The sequence below is a fragment of the Scyliorhinus canicula genome, chromosome 4, assembly GCF_902713615.1.
Source record: "Scyliorhinus canicula chromosome 4, sScyCan1.1, whole genome shotgun sequence".
Classification (NCBI taxonomy): Eukaryota; Metazoa; Chordata; class Chondrichthyes; order Carcharhiniformes; family Scyliorhinidae; genus Scyliorhinus; species Scyliorhinus canicula.
The window spans coordinates 125984474-126001855 of record NC_052149.1 but is presented as its reverse complement, the minus strand read 5'-3'; positions in this window follow the sequence as shown (position 1 = coordinate 126001855).

The following is a 17382-nucleotide window of genomic DNA, read 5'->3' as shown; positions in this document are numbered from 1 at the left end:
ACGCAGTCAACGTGGCGCCGGTCAGGGGCCATTGAAAGAGGCCCCCATGGCGATCCTCCACGGTCGACCGGCCGAGTTCCCACCGGCGTGGTTCACGTATGGTTCCACCTGGCGGGAGCTCGGCGTCGCGGCTGCGGTGGCCCTCCCTGGTGGGGGGGGGGCAGGGGGATCAGTCTCCGGGGGGGCGGGGGGGGGGGTCCTCCACAACGGACAGGCCAGCGATCCGGGGCCACCAATCGGCGGGCGTGCTCGATATGAGGGGCCTGGCCTACTGTGGTGGTATCCACCTATATTAAAGGCTGATCAGAACTCATTTTATATTAAATCATATATTCACTTTATATTAAAAGCTGATCAGAGCTGATGCTCTGTTAAATCATGTATTTAACCCGATATTAAAAACTCGATCAGTTGTTAAAAACTGATTGATCAGTCCATTATCAATGTAAACCATTACTTATCGCAATAATGTTTTTTAATATGTATTATCTTTGTAAGAGTCCAGATGCAGTGAACTCATTAAGTCTCATGGCCTTGTCTGGAAATAAGCTTCGCCAACTAAGGGAGGTTATTGCTTGTCTAGTGGCCTTGTCACTAAGGGAGGTTATTGCCTGTCTAGTGGCCTTGTCACTAAGGGGGGTTATTGCCTGTCTAGTGGCCTTGTCACTAAGGGGGGTTATTGTCTGTCTAGTGGCCTTGTCACTAAGGGAGGTTATTGTCTGTCTAGTGGCCTTGTCACTAAGGGAGGTTATTGTCTGTCTAGTGGCCTTGTCACTAAGGGGGGTTATTGTTTGTCTAGTGGCCTTGTCACTAAGGGAGGTTATTGTCTGTCTAGTGGCCTTGTCACTAAGGGAGGTTATTGCCTGTCTAGTGGCCTTGTCACTAAGGGAGGTTATTGCCTGTCTAGTGGCCTTGTCACTAAGGGAGGTTATTGCCTGTCTAGTGGCCTTGTCACTAAGGGAGGTTATTGCCTGTCTCGTGGCCTTGTCACTCAGGGAGGTTATTGCCTGGCTAGTGGTCTTGTCACTAAGGGAGGTTATTGCCTGTCTCATGGCCTTGTCACTAAGGGAGGTTATTGCCTGTCTCGTGGCCTTGCCACTAAGGGGGGTTATTGCCTGTCTAGTGGCCTTGTCACTAAGGGAGGTTATTGCCTGTCTAGTGGCCTTGTCACTCAGGGAGGTTATTGCCTGGCTAGTGGCCTTGTCACTCAGGGAGGTTATTGCCTGTCTAGTGGCCTTGTCACTAAGGGAGGTTATTGCCTGTCTCGTGGCCTTGTCACTAAGGGAGGCTGCTGCTTGGCAAGAGACCCCGCCAAGAAGGGAGGCTGCTGTTTTTCTGGAGATAGCTACCAGAGGTATCAACCTCGAATATTTAGAAACAGGTGCCCTGTTAGGCCTCTCTGAAACTAAGGCCTTGCCAACTAAGAGAGAGATTGTTCTTTGTCTCGAAATAACTGTGGGGAGTTAACTTGTTTTTCAGAAGCAGGGGCTATGCTAAAACTCCCCTCAAACTCCCTACCTCTCCCTGAGTGTAAAAACAATATAAATATTCAAGCAAAAGCTGCGAAAGTTAGAGTTTCGCTTGGAGAGCTGTTTAGGATATTATTGGGTGTTTAAACTGCTATCTCGACTCGTAGAATTCTGCTCGTGATTGAGCATCGAATTCCGAGACAACTACTAGTCGTTGTGAGTATGAAATGTTTGTAGCTTAATCAATTATGTAGTTAAGAAGGTCACAGGCTAACTCATCACGTATCCTGTATCTGTCAAACTGTATCATTTATCAAAACACTTGTATTACCCTTTTATCTTCAAATAAATTGCGTATATATTTTGCCGTACAGATCCGTGTCTATTTTAATAAATAAGAGTGACATTTAACTAAGACTCATCATATTCTCACCCTCTAAGGCTATCTGGAGGGTCACTTTCCCATGCCTAGCTCTCAGGAATTAGAACTATTTAGTCACGTTAAGGATAAGATAGTCATCTAAGGCACAGTCTCTCCTGTACACCAAAGGTAGTGAACGCAAGGCACATTGTGTCTACTATAAATAGATCTCCCATATAGCGAGTCTTACTTTAGATATTCACAAGACCTTGTCTAGTAGCTTACAACCTCGACTACTCAGGCAGATCTTAGATAAATACTCCTCAACCGTCACACTATCTTCTTCCGTGTTGGCCTGCTGTATGGCTCCGCCATGTCACTTGGCGCCAGCGTGGAAGTGGCCGCCGCACGCATGCGTGGACCCGCGGCCAGTAGCGTAGGACCGCTTGTCAGCGGCTGGAGCAGTGCAGAGCACTCCGGCCCCGTGCTGGCTACCTGTAGGCCACAGAATCGCTGGGCCAAGAGGCCCATTGACGCTGGCGTGAAACACTCTGGTGTTTACGCCGGCGTCAACACTCAGCCGCGTTTTTGGAGCAACCCGGCCATTATCTCCCCAGTAACTTTCACAGTCAAACACAGTCTATTAGCCCAGACTGAAAAACACATTCCTTTGTTAATTTCACTTTCTGGCAGCTGAGTGCACCCAAGTCCAGTAAAACAGGATTATTAAAAAAAATATATATGACCACTGCAGTCAAACACACTCTAGCCCCAGACCTTTAACCCTTAAATTGCCCAATACTTAGAATCCAATATTCCTAAAGTCATCCAGTTGTCACTCCATCCACTGTCAGATCCGGCTGGACCACTTCAAACATTCCCGGCTCCTACTCCCATCTGCTAAAACTGCTCACTATTCCAGGATCATCCTGGAATGTAAAGATAATCCCCGGGATCTTTTCTCCACTGTCGGCCATCTTCTTAAACCCCCTCTCCCCTGTCCCCTCCACCCTCACCTCCAACAACAAGTGGGAGGAGCTGATGGACATCTTTGTCACTCAAATTGAGACGATCCAATCAGCTGCCTCGGCCACGTCCCTCCCGGTCACTCGCCCATCTGGTCAAACTTCCTCTAATTCTCCCCCCTGCCCGGGCCCTGAACTCACATCTTTCTCTAGTTTCTCTCCTATCTCCCCTCATGCCCTCTCTGAGCTCATCTTGTCCATGAGACCCACTTCCTGTCCCTCGATCCTATTCCCATTGAACTGTTTTTATTCCTTGAACGTGGTGTTTCCTCCAAAACCCATTCCCATCTTTCCCGGGACTTGTGTTTCAATCCCTCCAATCAAGTTTCTGCCCCTGTCACATTACAAAATGGTTCTTCTCAAAGTGACAAATGACACTGTGTGTGACTGTGACAAAGGGAAACTTTCCCTCCTCATCCTTCTCCAGCTGTCTGCAGCCTTGGACACGGTGACCACACCATCCTCCTCCAACACCTCTCCACTGTTACCCAGCTGGGTGGGACTGCTCTCCCCTGGTTCCATTCTTATCTATCTAATCCCAGTCAGAGAATCACTTACAATGGCTTCTCTTCCTGTTCCAGCACTGTTACCTCTGGTGTCCCCCAGGGATCAATCCATGGCCCCTCCTATTTATCATTTACATGCTGCCCCTGGGTGACATGATCCAAAGACACAGCGTTAGTTTTCACATGTACGCTGAAGCCCCGAAATTCCACCTCACCCGACTTCCGGTGGTGGTGACGTGCTGAGCAGACACACATCAGGTGGCTCTCCTCTCAGCTGGACCTAACGTAACAATTTGTTTTGAGATTTTGCCCCTAAACCTTCCACAAACTTAAAAGGCAGGAACAGCGATGAGTAGGAATAGAAGATGCCGTCAAACAGCAGTTTGAATGGCCAACGAGAAGGCAGAAGCAGAGGAAAGGGGTAGGAGCAACTGGCGAGCGGACCGGCGGCCCCACGAGGTGAAGTGGAGACCCAGGCAAACCAGGACAGGGGGAGCTCAGCGATCCGAACGGCAGAGCAGGAGTGGACAACGACACCCCCCTCCCCTACACAGGGGGACGGATAGAAGAGCGTCATAAAAAGGAACTGACCGGCATGAAGGAAGCGATAAAAATAGAGTTCCAGGTGGTGGTGAAGGAGGTGGTTACAGAAGCAATAGCCACCTTTCAGTGCACGATAGAAGGCCTGGGACAGAAGGTGGAGGCACAGGATAGGACAAACTTGTACCTGCAGAAGGCGTCAACGGACCCGAGCGACAAGATCGTAGCTCTGGAGGCCGAGGTGAAGAGGTTGGTGGCAGCCCTGGGGAACTTAAAGGGGAAGGTCGAAGACCAGGAGAACAGGTCCTGGCGGCAGAATGTCCGCATCATGGGTCTTATGGCGCTAACAATTGCACACAAAAAACTCGATATGGTACAAGAGAGGCTTTATTACAGTGAGATGCTATTCCTCCGGCTGCAGCTGTAGAATGGCATCTCAGGGAAACTTATGAATATTTATACTGCTCCCTGTGGGTGGAGCTAGCCGGCACGGGCTTACCGGAAAACCTGTAATACAGGTACTGTCGTACATCCCCTAATGCAAGCACACACTTATATACAGTCGTAGAGATTACCACAGGTCTGACGGAGGGGATTGAGGGAAGGGACCCGACTGTAGCGGCACTCGATTGAGTCCACAGACGCCATGCTGAATTCCCGACGGGTGAAGCCACATGTGTCCCACGCAGTCGGGAACTCGGTGGGTTGGGGATGGAGTATCGTGGGGCTGGCCTCAGGCAATGAGGGGGGCGGAACATCACGAAAGCGGCAATTGTGTCGTCATCGGGGATTCTCTGGCCCATTGCCAAAGGCGATTCCGCCGTTGGGGATCGGATAATCCAGCCCAAGGACTGTAATATGGACTGTGTTTTTGCGCGGGACTATGCTGCCTCGTTTTCGTTTTCGTCTTGGTTTTCGGTTTGAAGATGGGAAACAGAGAGAAGGGAGCAAGAATAGGGGAAGCAGGTAAGGGGGCGAGGTACGGGATAGAGACAGGTAGGCAGAATAGGGACAGGGCTAGATCAGCACTGGGAGGGGAGGCACCGTACTAGCGAGGAGGGCTAGCACGGGAAGACAGGCAGTAAGGGATGCCGCAGCGCACCTCCCAGGGGAGAGGGAGCGTCTGGCTAAAGGGGGGGGGGGGGGGGGGGGGGTGGACAGGGCAGAAGGGAGATGGGGTGGTGGGGGGGTATGGAGGGGGGGTAACGGGGATGGGGAGGGTTTGCACAGAACAGAAAGGGAGTGAAAGACAGGAAAGGCTTGGCAGAGAGAAGACACAGGCCTCAGCAGGCGTGGAACAGGGCGAGGAACCAAGATGGTGCCGCAAGCAGCCACTCGGGAGGACCCTTGGCAAAGGGAGACCCCGGAGCACAGGGGCACACCCACGTGGCATACACATAGTTAACGGCTGCGTTGGGTTCCCCCTGGACAAAGGGAAACCCTGGAGCACAGGGGGCCGACGTCATGGTGAGAGCAGCGACCAGGGCCATTTTGGACGGCCCCCTTTCAAAAGGAAACCCAGGGTTGCAGGGGCGCATCCAACGGGTAAGTATGGGTGATCCCGCAGGACCACGGGGGTCAGAAACCTCCCACCAGGATTGTTACCTGGAACGTAAAGGGACTTAACGGCCCAGTGAAAAGATCCAGAGACTTCGCCCCCTGAGAAGCCTGAAGGCTGACATAATGATTTATAATTTATAATAATCTTTATTGTCACAATCAGGCTGACATTAACACTTCAATGAAGTTACCGTGAAAAGCCCCTAGTTACCACATTCTGGCGCCTGTTCAGGTACAAGGAGGGAGAATTCAGAATGTCCAAATTACCTAACAGCACATCTTTCAGGACTTGTGGGAGGAAACCGGAGCACCCGGAGGAAACCCACACAGACACTCGGAGAATGTGCAGGTACCGCACAGTGACTCAAGCAGGGAATCGAACCTGGGACCCTGGCGCTCTGAAGCAGCAGTGCTAACCACTGTGTTACCATGCCACCCATAGTCTACCTCGAGGAGACATACCTGAGGGAAAAGGACTGACTGCTGGTAAGGAAGGGCTGGGTGGGACAGACATATCATTCATGCTACGGACGAGGGCGAGGGGAATCCTACCTGGAATCCTCGGAGACTCCCACCTAGGGCCACGCAAGCTGCGCCTACTCCACGCCCAGGTGAGTCACAGAATCTCCGCCTCAATTGAGAAGGCGACTACTTATGACGAGGCGGTCGAGATCCAACGCAAGGGGTTCGTCAAACCCATAAATGAGGTACATGCCCGGCATCTGCTCTCTACCTGCCGGCAGCACTCAGGGGAAACGCTAGACGAGTTCGTAGAAAAACTCACCGCGCTCGCCAGAAACTGCAATCATCAGGATGTGACGGGGGAAGTCCACGTGAACCTGCACATCCGAGACGCTTTCGTGTCCGGCATCCGTTCCACCTACATCCGGCAGCGACTACTCGAAAATTAAGGAAAAGATTTCCAGGACACGGTAACGCTCGCCACCTCACTGGAAATGGCCCGCCACAATCTGGGCACGTACCCCACGGACCCTGCAAGCCCCCCTCGGACTTCCCCAGACTTGGCCATGCTACGGGCCTGCACCGTGCAGCGACCCGCTCAGACCGGGGGCACACCGTGCTATTTCTGTGGGCAGGGCCAGCACCCGCGTCCGCGCTGCCAGCCCACTCCGCCATCTGCAGCGACTGCGGGAAGAAGGGGCTTTTCACGAGGGTCTGCCTGGCTAGGCCCAAGGGCCAGAAACAAATGGATTATCAGGCCCGAAAATCAGGCTCACAGGCCGCAGGCCTTGCAACGAGGCTGCGCACTGACTGGACACACCCCCTTCTGACGTGTCATCTGCTTCGTGCGAATCATGGGGCGATCATCTTGGCAGCGGCCATTTCCTCGACCCGACACGTGCGACCAACGGCAGCTGCCATTTTGCGAATCCGACTCGGCTGAGGACTCGGGACTACCAGCAACTTGGAGCTATCACCCTAGAGCAAACGCGGCCAAAGCACCTGCAGAATTCCATGATGCAGGTCCAGGTCAACGGGGGCGACATTCCATGCCTCTTCGACTCCGGGAGCATGGAGAGCTTTATCCATCCAGAAACGGTAAGGCGCTGCTCCTTGCGCACCCATCCCGTTTACCAAACCATAGCCCTAGCCTTCGGGTCCCACTCGGTCCAAATCACGGGATATTGTATTGCGGATCTCTCAATCCAGGGCGCCAAATACGCTCATTTCAACTTTATATCCTCCCTCACCTCTGCGCCCCCTGCTGCTCGGGCTGGATTTCCAATGCAGCCACCGAAGCCTGACACTGAAGTTCAGCGGACCCCTGCCCCCCCTCACGGCACGCAGCCTTGCGACGCTGAAAGTCGCACCCCCCTCTCTATTCGCGAACTTCACTCCCGACTGTAAGCCCGTCACCACCAGGAGCCGGCGGTATAGTGCCCAAGACATGACTTTTATCAAGTCAGAGGTCCAGCGGCTACTGGGAGAGGGGGTCATCGAGGCCAGCAAGAGCCACTGGAGAGCACAAGTGGTGGTAGTCCGGTCCGGGGAAATGAAACGGATGGTCATGGATTATAGCCAGATAATAAACCGTTTCACGCAGCTCGTGCGTACACCCTTCCTCACATAGCAGAACAGGTAAATCGGATCGCTCAATACCGGGTATTTTCCACTTGATGCACAATCAATGGACGCGAAACATAGGTGTAGTCCGAAACAAAAAGCTTTAATCAGCAAGAAGTGTGCCCAGCAGCAGGAGTACAGAAATAACCTGGCTGCTGGGAACACGGGTTCTTATACCCCGCCTCGTAGGCGGAGCTACCTTCCACTCGACCAATGAGAATCCAGAGGACACGGTACTTGGGCCAATGGGCAGCGAGCCCTCTGCACCAATGGCAGCTCACACTCCCAGGTACCGTAATACCCCTAGTCATGCTACCATACCAATATCTATCTGAAATCCGCCTACCACCAGCTCCCTATCCGACCGAAAGACCACCCCTATACTGCCTTCGAAGCAGCCGGCCGGCTCCTCCACTTCCGCAGGGGCCCCTTCGGTGTCACAAATGGGGCCTCCGTCTTCCAGAGGGCGATGGACCAAATGGTGGACCAGTACGACTTGCGGCCTACATACAAATACTTGGACAATGTCACCATCTGCAGCCATGATCAGCAGGACCATGACGCGAACCTCGAAAAGTTCCTCCAGACCGCCCGAGCCCTCAACCTGACCTACAACAAGGAAAAATGCATGTTCCACACAACCCGACTCGCCATCCTCAGCTACATCATGGAAAACGAGGTCCTAGGTCCCGACCCCGATCGCATGCGCTCCCTTAAGGAACTTCCCCTCCCCCGCAGCCTCAAGGCCCTCAAACGGTGCTTGGGGCTTTTCTCCTATTACGCCCAGTGGGTCCCCAGATATGCGGACAAAGCCCACCCACTCATAAAGACCACAACATTTTCCCTGATGGCTGAGGCCCGGTCGGCCTTCAGCCGTATCAAGGCCGACATCATCAAGGCTGCTATGCACACGGTGGATGAAACCATCCCTTTCCAGGGAGAGAGCAATGCGTCAGACTTCGCCCTGGCTGCTACCCTCAACCAGGCAGGCAGACCAGTAGCTTTCTTCTCCCGGACTTTCACCGCCTCCGAGATTCGACGCTCCTCTGTCGAGAAGGAAGCGCAAGCCATTGTGGCGGCTGTGCGGCACTGGAGGCACTACCTTGCCGGTAGGAGGTTCACCCTCGTCACCGACCAACGGTCGGTAGCCTTCATGTTTGATAATGCATAACGGGGCAAAATTAAAAATGATAAAATCTTGAGGTGGAGGATCGAACTCTCTACCTACACGTACGATATCAAGTATTGTCCAGGGGAGCTCAACGAACCCCCAGGTGCCCTGTCCCGCGGCACGTGCGCCAACGCGCAGGAGAATCGCCTGCAAGCCATCCACAATGACCTCTGTCACCCGGGGGTTACCCGGCTTGCCCACTTTATCAAGTCCCGCAACCTACCTTACTCAACCGAGGAGGTCAAGGCCATGACCAGGGCTTGCCAGATCTGTGCGGAGTGCAACGCACTTCTACCGGCCAGACAAGGCTCACCTCGTAAAGGCCTCCGGCCCTTTGAGAGACTAAGCGTGGACTTCAAAGGCCCCCTCCCGTCCACCAACTGCAATACTTACTTTCTAACCGTCATCGACGAGTTCTCCCTCTTCCCATCCGCCGTCCCCTGTCCCGACATGACCTCAGCCACCGTGATCAAGGCACTGCACAGCACCTTCACGCTGTTCGGTTTCCCCGCTGATATCCACAGTGACCGGGGTACATCGTTCATGAGCCAAGAGCTGCGTCAGTATCTGCTCAGCAAGGGCATTGCCTCAAGCAGAATAACCAGTTATAACCCGCAGGGAAACGGGCAGGTGGAGAGGGAGAACGCGACAGTTTGGAAGGCTGTCCTTCTGGCCCTACGGTCAAGAAGTCTCCCAACCACCCGCTGGCAGGAGGTCCTACCCAATACCCTACACTCCATTAGGTCGCTCCTCTGCAAGGCCACGAATGAGACCCCTCACAACGGCTGGTTTGTCTTCCCCAGGAAGTCCACCTCCGGGGTCTCCACCTTGGCTGACAACTCCGGAACCTGTTCTTCTCTGGAGGCAGGCGAGGAGCCATAAAACGGACCCTGAGGTCGAGAGGGTCTGACTACTACATGCGAACCCCCAATACGGCTACGTCGAGCACCCCGACGGCAGGCAAGACACGGTTTCCCTCCACGATCTGGCACCCGCTGGTTCCCCCACAGCAGACGCCACCCCCTCATGGTTCCCCTGTGGGACCTGGCACCTACTACTGCCCCCCTCCCCGGTCCCCCTCCATGTCGGTGGACACCGACCGCGCGTGCCCCCTAGCGCCCCCCCCTCCACCCCCCACCGGCGCTGGCACTGCTACCTCCAGCCCCAGCTATTCCCCCTGCGCCCCGGACCTCTACCCCAACCCGACCAAAGCTCCGACCACCGTGCTCCCAGATGTACCGTCAACTAAGACATCTGTGTCCACCGCACCACTGCCCGAGCTGAAGAGGTCGATGAGGATGATCTGGCCGCCGAAACAAATAGACTTGTGATTCCACTTCACCCCCGCCGGACTTGGTTTTTTTAAACAGGGGGTAAATGTGATGAATGGTTACTGTATTACTGTACCCTTAGCATCATGTAAGGTGATGTCCCCTTTAAGACCGGGCTTGGAACCCTGGGGGACTCCGCCTCCGGCTCCGCCCACCAGGGAGTTGTATATAAGGGGCCGCCCTGCAGGCGGCACCCAGTAAGTACCCGTCTCGGCATCAGGCTAGTTCTTAGCTTATTAAAGCCTTCTTTACCGTTCTACTCTCTTGCGACGTTATTGAGGGTACTACAACTACACTGACCAACCAATCAAACCCCAGCACGGGGAAAAAGACTGGCATGGCTCGGGAATTGGGAACGTTCATGGAGCAGATGGGGGCGGTGGACCTGTGGAGGTTCCTACACCTGGGAGAAAAGGAATTCATGTTCTATTTGCAGGTGCGCAGGGAATACACCCGTATCGACTTTTTGCAGTGGGGAAATTGGTGCTTCCAGGAATCATAGGATCAGAATATCCCGTGATCGTCATCTCCGACCACGCTCCATATTACATGGATGTGAGGTTGGAGACGGGCGACTGGGTGAGACTCTGATACAACATTCTCAAGATGCCAGCTCTGAATACAAGGCAGGGATGCCCACTGTCCCTGCTCCTGTTCGCACGAGCAATCAAACCCCTGGTGATAACCCTGTGGGATGCAAAAAGCTGGAAGGGAATCTGGAGAGGAGACAGAGAGCACAGAGTCTCACTCTATGTGGATGACCTACTCCTCTCTGTCTCGAAGCCACAGGAGGGACTGGAGACAATTATTCAGATCCTGAAAGAACGCGGAGCCTTCTTGGGTTACAAACTTAACCTGGGAAAATGTGAGGCATTCCCAGTGAACCCCAACAGGGAGGAGGGACAGAGCTGGAGGGGCTCCCGTTTAAAACAGCCCAGAATAGATTCCAATACCTGGGGATCCAGATAGCCAGAGACTGGACACAGATCCACAAGGGAAACCTGACCAGCCTGGTGGAGGAAGTTAAAAAGGATCTACAGAGGTGGAACACACTCCCACTCCCCTTAGCGGGGAGAGTACAGACCACCTCGGGTTGGGCAGTATGGTAGCACAGTGGGTAGCACTATGTGCTTCACAGCTCCAGGGTCCCAGGTTCGATACCTGGCTTGGGTCACTGTTTGTGTGGAGTCTGCACGTTCTCCCTGTGTCTGCATGAGCTTCCTCCGGATGCTCCGGTTTCCTCCCACAAGTCCCGACAGATGTGCTGTTAGGTAATTTGGACATTCTGAATTCTCCCTCAGTGAACCCAAACAGGCACCAGAATGTGGTGACTAGGGGCTTATCACAGTAAATTCATTGCAGTGTTAATGTAAACCTACTTGTGACAATAAAGATTATTATTATTATTGTAATCTCTGGATTACTCCCAGTGCCAGGTGCGAGTGAGCACAGAAATAGGAGAATAATGCAGATTAACGCGTGGTTTAAGAGCTGGTGCAGGAGGGAGGGGTGTAAATTCCTAGATCCTGGGACCATTTGTGGTGAAAGTGGGACCTGTGCAAGCGGGACAGTCGACATCTCAAACACAGAGGGACTAACATCCTTGTGGTTTGCTCGTGGTGTTGGGAGGAGTTTAAAATCATTTGGCAAGGAGCGGGGATCACAGAATGTTAGCACAATAGGGACGCAGCATAATTCAGTAAAGCAATCGAGTCAGCGGGAGTAAAACTTTATTAAGTTTCAAGGGAGTAAGGCAAGACTGGATGGCATCTACTTTATTGCCAGGAGTATTACAGGTGAAGCGGATGAGTTAAGGGCGAGGATTGACACGTGGGGCTGGATTCTCCACCCCGCCACACCACGGGCGGGTTCTCCCATACCCGTCGGGGCGGGGGGTCCCGGTGGGACGGAGTAGTGTGAACCATTCCGACGTCGGGCCGCCCTAAAGGTGCGGAATCCACCGCACCTTTAGGGGCAAGGCCTGCCCCAGAGTGGTTGGCGCCTGGCCGGCTGGCATGGAAGGCCTTTGGCGCCATGCCAGTCGGGGCCGAAGGGACTCTGCCAGCCGGCGCAAGTCCGCGCATGCGCGGGAGCGTCAGCGGCTGCTGACATCATCCCTGCGGATGCACAGAGGGGGTTCACCTACGCGGCGGCCATGGCGGAAGCTGACATGGTTGCCGCGTAGGAAAAGAGTGCCCACACGGCACTGGCCCGACCGGGGGCCCCAATCGTGGGCCAGGCCACCAGAGGGGCACCCACCGGGGCCAGATCGCACCGTGCCCCCCCAGGACCCCGGAGCCCGCCCACACCGCCAGTCCCGCCGGTAAGGGACCTAGTCTGATCTACGTCAACGGGACTGGCATAGAACCAGCGGGACTTCGGCCCATCGCAGGCCGGAGAATTGCCAGGGGGGGTCCCAGGTTTCACACTGCCCCCCGGCTATTGTTCGACCCGGCGGGGGTTGGAGAATCCCGCCCCACATTTCTGTTTCACCCCACTGGCGAGATGCTCCGTTACGCCAGCTAAACAATGGAGTTTCCCATTGTGGGCAGCCCCACACCGTTGGGAAACCTCCGGGCTGCCGGCAAAATGAAGCATCCGCCGGCGGAGAATCCAGCCAGTGGAATTGTGATATAGTTGCCATCACGGAGATGTGGTTGAGGGAGGGGCAGGATTGGCAGCTGATATAAAATCTTCAGGCGAGACAGGGGCGGGGGTAAATGAGGAGGAGGCATTGCATTATTAGTTAAGCAGTCAGTTACTGCAGGAAGGACAGATGTTGGGCGGGTTTCTCTGTCGGCCAACACCAAAATCGCAAAATGCAATTCGGTGGGGAATCTGTTTTGACTCTGAAATCATGGCGCGCGCCGGTTTCACACAAAATGGCAATTCTCCAGGGCCTCGACAGCAGCGTCATTGTGTTCCATTCCTCACTTAGAGAAAATGGCATTGGCATATCAGCGTGCCTGACCCGGTATTCTCCAGGACTCCGCGATTCTCCGCCTCCATCGGGGGGAGTTCCCGACTGCGAGGTTCACTTGTGCTTTTAACAATCGTGAAACAGGCATCGTGGCCGATGAGGGAGAGAGAGGGGTTCGGACCCGGAGAGGCGCCACCTCTTCGATGCCGGTTCTACTGCTGGTGGGGGTTGGGGGGGCTGCACGATTGTCCTCAATACCTGGGCCCTCTAAAGCTGCGTACCTAGCCCCCTACTATATTTCCTATACACACACGACTGCGTGGCAAAGTTTGGCTCCAACTCCATGTCCAGGTTTGCTGATGACACAACCATAGTGGGTCGGATCTTGAACAGTGATGAGTCAGAGTACAGGAGGGAGATAGAGAACCTCGTGGACTGGTGCAATGACAACAATCTCTCCCTCAATGTCAGCGAAACTGAAGAGTTGGTCATTGTGGTGAATGTAATATATAGATGTATATATGTTAATTCACACTGTCTTTGTAAGCGCAGTAGCGCTATCCTACCACTAGGAGGAGTAGCGCTGGGAGTACTCAGGAACTTGTACTGGGCTCAACCCTTGGCTCCGCCCATGACTCCTCCTCCTAGTGCAGCTGTATAAATACCCTTGTCCAGAGTCAGCCTGGGTTCACTAAGAGTTCATCAACGGGTAACAGGCTGGCTCTGAAGTAAGTTGATTAAAGCCTAGATTCATATCGGAAACACGTGTCTGGTGAATTGATGGTTCCATCAGTCATTGACTTCAGGAAGTGCAGTATCATACACACCCCTGTCTGCATCAATGGTGTAGAGGTGGAGATGGTGCCGAGATGGTTAACAGTTTCAAATTCCTAGGTGTGCACATCACCAATAAGCTGTCCTTGTCCACCAATGTCGAGGCTGTGACCAAGAAAGCACAACAGTGCCTATACGTTCTCAGGAAACAAAGGAAATTTGGCATATCCACATTAACTCTTCCCAATTTTTACAGAGGCACCATAGTAAGCATCCTATCTGGCAGCATCACAGCCTGGTGTGGCAACTGCTCGGCCCAACACCGTAAGAATCTACAGAGTCGTGAACACAGCCCAGTCCATTACACAAACCCACCTCCCATCCACTGACTCTGTCTACGCCTCCCACTGCATTGGGAAAGCGGGCAGCATAATCAAAGACCCCTCCCACCCAGCTTACTCACTCTTCCCACTTCTTCCATCGACCAGGAGATACAAAAGTCTGAGAACACGCACTAACAGGTTCAAAAACCATGATGTGGAAATGCCGGCGTTGGACTGGGGTGAGCACAGTAAGAAGTCTTACAACACCAGGTTAAAGTCCAACAGGTTTGTTTTGAATCACTAGCTTTCTGAGCACTGCTCCTTCCTCAAGTGAATCACCTGATGAAGGAGCAGTGCTCCGAAAGCTAGTGATTTGAAACAAACCTGTTGGACTTTAACCTGGTGTTGTAAGACTTCTTACTGGGTTCAAAAACAGCTTCTTCCCCGCTGTTACCCGACTCCTGAATGACCCTCTTATGGACTGATCTGATCTCATCACACATCTTCTCGACTGAGTAGTACTACACTCCTGTATGCTTCACTCGATGCTTGTGGCTATGTATTTACATTGTGTATTTATGTATGGCCTATGTTATTTTTCATGTATGGAATGATCTGTCTGGACTGTGCGCAGAACAATACGTTTCACTGTACCTCGGTACACGTGACAATAAAACAAATCCAAACCCAAGGATGGAGTGCTGGCCACACAACAGGCCGAGGAGGAGGAAGAGGAGGAGGTGCAAAGGAGGTGCCACATGAGGCCTCATGTGTACCGGCAGCGCCTGACATTCGAGGACATGCCGGACCGGGTATGCTGTCGAAGTCTCCGACTGATCAGGGGACAGTGCGGAATATCTGCCAGATCATGATGCTCCCGGCACCATCAATAGGAGAGGACACCCGCTCCCAGTGGTCGTCAACGTGACGGTCGCCCTGAACCTTTACGCCATGGGGTCCTTCCAGGCGATGAGTGGGATCCAGTCTGGGATCTCACAGAGCTCGGTGCAAAGGTACATCCGCGTTGTCACGGAGGCCCTATCTTCCCAGAAGCCACAATATATCCATTTCAATGTGGCCCGTGCCCACCACGATACATCGCCGGGATACCCCGGGTCAAGGAGAGATCAACGGGGTGCATGTCCTCCTGCGAACATTTGCAGATGACAGGCCGCTCTACACAAATCGTAAGGGGTTCCACTCGATGACCATGCAGCTGGCGTGTAACCATCAGCTGAGCATCACACACAACTGTGCCCAATACCCGGGCAGTGTGCACAAAGCCTTCATCATACACAACGGTGCCCAATACCCGGGCAGTGTGCACAACGCCTTCATCAGACACAACTGTGCCCAATCCCGGGCAGTGTGCACAAAGCCTTCATCATAAACAACTGTGCCCAATACCCGGGCAGTGTGCACAACGCCTTCATCATACACAACTGTGCCCAATACCCGGGCAGTGTGCACAAAGCCTTCATCATACACAACTGGGCCCAAAACACAGGCAGTGTGCACAACGCCTTCATCATACACAACTGTGCCCAATACCCGGGCAGTGTGCACAACGTCTTCATCATACACAACTGTGCCCAATACCCGGGAAGTGTGCACAACGTCTTCATCATACACAACTGTGCCCAATACCCGGGCAGTGTGCACAACGTCTTCATCATAGACAACTGTGCCCAATAAACGGGCAGTGTGCACGACGTCTTCATCATACACAACTGTGCCCAATACCCGGGCAGTGTGCACAACGCCTTCATCATACACAACTGTGCCCAATACCCGGGCAGTGTGCACAACGTCTTCATCATAAACAACTGTGCCCAATACCCGGGCAGTGTGCACAACTCCTTCATCATAAACAACTGTGCCCAATACCCGGGCAGTGTGCACAACGTCTTCATCATACACAACTGTGCCCAATACCCGGGCAGTGTGCACAACACCTTCATCATACACAACTGTGCCCAAAACCCGGGCAGTGTGCACAACGTCGTCATCATACACAACTGTGCCCAATACCCGGGCAGTGTGCACAACACCTTCATCATAAACAACTGTGCCCAATACCCGGGCAGTGTGCACAACACCTTCATCATACACAACTGTGCCCAATACCCGGGCAGTGTGCACAACACCTACATCATAAACAACTGTGCCCAATACCCGGGCAGTGTGCACAAAGCCTTAATCATACACAACTGTGCCCAATACCCGGGCAGTGTGCACAACGCCTTCATCATAAACAACTGTGCCCAATACCCGGGCAGTGTGCACAAAGCCTTCATCATAAACAACTGTGCCCAATACCCGGGCAGTGTGCACAACGTCTTCATCATACACAACTGTTCCCAATACCCGGGCAGTGTGCACAACGTCTTCATCATACACAACTGTGCCCAATACCCGGGAAGTGTGCACAACGTCTTCATCATACACAACTGTGCCCAATACCCGGGCAGTGTGCACAACGTCTTCATCATAGACAACTGTGCCCAATAAACGGGCAGTGTGCACGACGTCTTCATCATACACAACTGTGCCCAATACCCGGGCAGTGTGCACAACGCCTTCATCATACACAACTGTGCCCAATACCCGGGCAGTGTGCACAACGTCTTCATCATAAACAACTGTGCCCAATACCCGGGCAGTGTGCACAACTCCTTCATCATAAACAACTGTGCCCAATACCCGGGCAGTGTGCACAACGTCTTCATCATACACAACTGTGCCCAATACCCGGGCAGTGTGCACAACACCTTCATCATACACAACTGTGCCCAATACCCGGGCAGTGTGCACAACGTCTTCATCATACACAACTGTGCCCAATACCCGGGCAGTGTGCACAACACCTTCATCATAAACAACTGTGCCCAATACCCGGGCAGTGTGCACAACACCTTCATCATACACAACTGTGCCCAATACCCGGGCAGTGTGCACAACACCTACATCATAAACAACTGTGCCCAATACCCGGGCAGTGTGCACAAAGCCTTAATCATACACAACTGTGCCCAATACCCGGGCAGTGTGCACAACGCCTTCATCATAAACAACTGTGCCCAATACCCGGGCAGTGTGCACAAAGCCTTCATCATAAACAACTGTGCCCAATACCCGGGCAGTGTGCACAACGTCTTCATCATACACAACTGTTCCCAATACCCGGGCAGTGTGCACAACGTCTTCATCATACACAACTGTGCCCAATACCCTGGCAGTGTGCACAACGTCTTCATCATACACAACTGTGCCCAATACCCGGGCAGTGTGCACAACGTCTTCATCATACACAACTG